Source organism: Saimiri boliviensis, chromosome 5 (genome assembly GCF_048565385.1).
Source record: "Saimiri boliviensis isolate mSaiBol1 chromosome 5, mSaiBol1.pri, whole genome shotgun sequence".
In the NCBI taxonomy this organism is placed as follows: Eukaryota; Metazoa; Chordata; class Mammalia; order Primates; family Cebidae; genus Saimiri; species Saimiri boliviensis.
In genome coordinates this window covers 1,996,115-2,000,522 of record NC_133453.1, presented here as the reverse complement: position 1 = coordinate 2,000,522, position 4,408 = coordinate 1,996,115, and the positions used below count along the sequence as shown (strand labels likewise).

Sequence of the window (4,408 nt, the reverse complement as noted above, 5' to 3'; positions counted from 1 at the left end):
CCCACGATGTGCAGAATAAGGACCCCCAAAGGTACCCAGGGTACTGCATCTTAACTCCCAAACCCGTGAATACACTAGTTTACACGGAGCAGAGGCATTAAGTTTGCAGATGGAATTAAGGTTGCCGACAGGTGACAGTATCTGGGATCATCCAGGTGGGCCCAATGCAATCATTCAGTGTCCTCACAGCTGAAAGAGGAACCCGGAAGAATCAACCAGTGAGTGCATTGTGAGAAAGGCTTAGCCTGAGGATGCTGGTTTTGAAGATGGGGGAAGGGCAGCGGATCCAAGCAATAGGGGTGACTTCTAGAAGCTGAAAAATCAAGGCGACAGACTCCCCCAGAACATCTAAAAGGAGATGCATCCTGCTGACACTTTGATCTTAGCCCAGTGACATGCAGGTTAGGTTTCTGACTTACGTAGCTGTGATATAATAAATGTGTGAGGTTTCTTTTTTATTATTATTTTATATTTTTAGCAATAATCGCGCCTCGGATAAACCTCATTGGCTACGATACTGCCACTGCGCAAAGCTCTGTGCGGGGTTTCTTAAAGTCACTAAGTTTGTGGACACTCGTCATAGTAGAAAACGGAAAATATATTCTGCAATTATACATGCAATAGAAAAAAATATATAGAAAATGTTATCAGCTGGTAACTTTAATCTACACAAATGAGTAAAAAATAGTGACTATTGGGAAATTATTTAAAAAATTGTTTTCTTAAATATCTTTATAATGCCATTGACAATTTAAAAAAGAAAATTATAATATACTGTGGGGATTTTAACACAAGCAGAAGTAAGGTGAGGGACAATGATGGTACAGAAGACGACACACAGGAGTGGAAACGTTTTGTAAGAATCTTACAGTACGCATAAACTCGTATGATGATTATCTGAAAGCAGAATGCGGCCGTTCAAACAAACACAGTTTATTTAAACCCTAGATCAACTGCTGAACAACCAGTTGACTCAAATGAAGGCAAAACAAAGAGAGGAACGGGAAAGAAGACAGAGAACAAATGATACAAAGTGCAGCCGTCAGGTCACACGGGCTTTGCAGACGGCACGCCTCAGCGGGCTCCTGTCAGCGGTACTGTTTGTTTTTTCCGGGTTCATCTATGTCCGTGGGTGCTGTAGAGCCCAGAGGACACGGCGGGGCTGACGAGACACAGCATTCGAGGTCGTATTCACCATCAACGAATTCAGTGATTCCAACCTGTCTCCCTCGCCAATAACTGTTTTTTTGTTTGTTTGTTTGTTTTTCTTGAGGCCGTGAACATTTTCTTTTCTTTTTTCTTTTTATATTTTTTGAGACGGAGTGTCATCTCCGTCACCTGGGCTGGAGTTCCATGGCTCAATCTCGGCTCCCTGCAACCTCCACCTCCCAGGTTCCAGTGATTTTCCTGCCTCAGCCTCCTGAGTAGCTGGAATTACAGGCATACGTCACCATGCCCAGATAATATTTGTATTTTTAGTAGAGACAGGGTTTCTCCGTGTTGGCCAGGCTCATCTCGAACGCCTGACCTCAGGTGATCCACCCGCCTCGGCCTCCCAAAGTGCTGGGATTACAGGCGTGAGCCACCGCACCCGGCCAAACATTTCTTAATGACCTTATATACCAGGCAAAGAGAAAGGACTCAATAAACACTGATTGGATATGAAGCAAATATGGGGGGAAGGAAGATAAACCCAGGGAAAAGTGATACACTTAGAAATACATTCTGTTTGGAAAAAAATGTATTAAAGATGGTAAGGAAAGAGAAATAAAATCCTGTAAGCTTTTAAGTAAAAAAAAAATTCACTCAGCAGCAAATGAAAGAAACTGGAGAGAGGTTTTGCAAGGCTCCTCGGACCTGACCCAGCCCCTTGGTGGCCTGGCTGAGCCTCTGTCCCGCTGCTCCTGGGCTGCAGGGAACCAAGGGAACCTGAGGGAATGTAGCCTCAGTCCCAGAGGTGTCCCCAAGGGGAGCAGCCCGCAGGCCATCCGGGCCACGTGCAGGGGGAGGGCAGGGGGACTGAAGACCAGGCCGTCGCCCTGCTCCGGAGGCCGGCACACAGGGCAAGGACCCAGGGCTGTGGCCACGGAGGGCTGGCGGTGCCCGGAGGAAGAGGCCTGAGGGGCAGGCCGATGTCTAGAAGATAAGAAGATGAGACCCAGAGCACTTTGAGGACTTCCCAGGGTCACCTAGGGAAGAGCCAAGACCCTCTCCTCTGCGGTCTCCTGCCTCTTAGTTAAGTGACCTTCCCTGGATCCTCCCATCTTCGTAAGTTGAAACCCAACCCCAAGGTGACGGTGTTAGGGAGGGGCCTCGGGGAGGTGGTGGGGTCAGGGTGGAGCCCTCCTGCTGGAATGGACCCTGGAGAGCCGGCTTACTCTCTTCCCACCATGTGCGAATGCACTAATGATGGCACCAGAGTCGAAGCCCCAGAACCTGACCAAGCTGGCAGCCTGATCTTGGACTTCCAGCCACCAGGCTGATAAATGAATGCCTGGTGTTCTCATTGTCATGGTAGTCAATGGTCATGGCGGCTGGGGCTGACCGGGACTCCAGCTCTGGCACACAGCCTTACCCGGGACACCCGTCACTCGGATGGAGAATCCAGGACACACAGCCTTACCTGGGACACCTGTCACTCGAATGAAGAAGCCTGGACACACAGCCTCACCTGGGACACCTGTCACTCCAATGGAGAATCCTGGACACACAGCCTCACCCAGGAGATGTGTCACTCCAATGGAGAATCCTGGACACACAGCCTCACCTGGGGCACCTGCCACTCAGATGGAGAATCCTGGACACACAGCCTCACCTGGGACACCTGCCACTCAGATGGAGAATCCTGGACACACAGCCTCACCTGGGACATCTGTCACTCCGATGGAGAATCCTGGAGTTGCACCCTTCCCTCACATCTCTGATCCAATCCGCCCAGAGATCCTGATGCCCCACCTTCAAATACACCCATAATCCCACCGCCTTGCCCTCACTGCGCTTACCTGATGCTCACCTGGAGGGATGACTTGGTCCAGCCAGCCCCGGCTTCCCGCCCATCACACCCCAAGCACAGCCCTGAGCTCCAGGAGCGGCATGGCCCTCAGCCACGCATGCCCCAGGCCCCTCTCCCTCAGAACCCACTCAGCTCTCACAGGGGCCACCCCACGTCTTGAACTAAGAGAGCCTCACCCTTCCATCCTTTCTTATCAGACATCCCAGCTCTTGGGAAGAAGACCCTGGCCTTTCCCCGACTCCAGGAGAAGAGGAAGACACCGTCCACGAGTCTTCCCCTCAAAGGATGTTCCTGGCTAGAACCCCCTCCGTTGGGGAGCAGAGAGATGCGTCTCAGCAGAGGTGAGTCACCTTCGAGTGACCCAACCTTCCCGCAAGCCCACTTCTGAAGATCCGGAACTATGGCAAGATGCTCTACTCTCTATAATTTTTATCTTTCCTCTTGCATTATTATTATTATCTTTTAAAATAGGGTCTTTGGAGCACAGTGGCACAATCACAGCTCACCGCAGCCTTTGACTTCCGGGGCTCGGGCGGTCCTCCCACCTCCGCCTCCTGAGTAGCTGGGACAACAGGTGTGCAGCACTATACACAGATAATTTTTAAACATGTTTTTGTAGAGATAAGGTCTTGCTATGTTGCCCAGGCTGGTCTCAAACTCGTGGGTTCAAGAGATCCTCTCATCTTAGCCTCCCAAAGTGCTGGGATTATAGGCAGGAGCCACTGTGGCACCCAGCCTGATGTTTTTTTCTTTAGTTTTCTTGCTATTAAGTCATTATTCAATGGCTAAAGTGGAAACTGCTTATATTATAATTCCAAGATAATGTTCTATAACTTCAGAGTATTTAAATAACTTATGTGAGTTACTTACATTTTATCCTATTTATAACTAGTGTAATTACAGTATCTTTATTATTACTAATAAACTCACTAAAATAACCCAGAAACACAGCCAGAACTCTGACTTCTAAAATAAATTTGATTTTTGTCTCTTTTAGTTCTATTCCTATTATGTAAGTGACTACACAATATCTCAAATGGAGACTTAATCAGATTATGATTTTTAGGATAGTGTTTTATAAATGTATATTACATAATGTGTGAATCTTATTACTAAATTGTCACATCTTATTTGATTTCCAGACAGTGCAAGTAGAATATTTTTGTCACTGTGATTTAAAGAGTGTCTCCTATTGATCTAGAAACCCAATTTCCATCTCTCTTATGAGCTAATATTGAATTTTCTCTCATTTGCTTTCACTGCTGTAGTTAAGCGATTACACAATTGCTCAAATTGAAGCTGGATAGAATTCCAGTTTTTAGCACAGTGAGTTATAAAGAAGCTCATTTGGAGGACGATTTCCCGGGTGTGCTGTTTCCTTCTGTTCTGGACAGC

General features: G+C 47.5%; 1 pseudogene; it reads right to left on the bottom strand.

The window, feature by feature from the left end:
- Positions 1–456: 456 nt before the first annotated feature.
- On the bottom strand, positions 457–535 carry LOC120364370 (U4 spliceosomal RNA; annotated as a pseudogene).
- Positions 536–4,408: the final 3,873 nt, after the last annotated feature.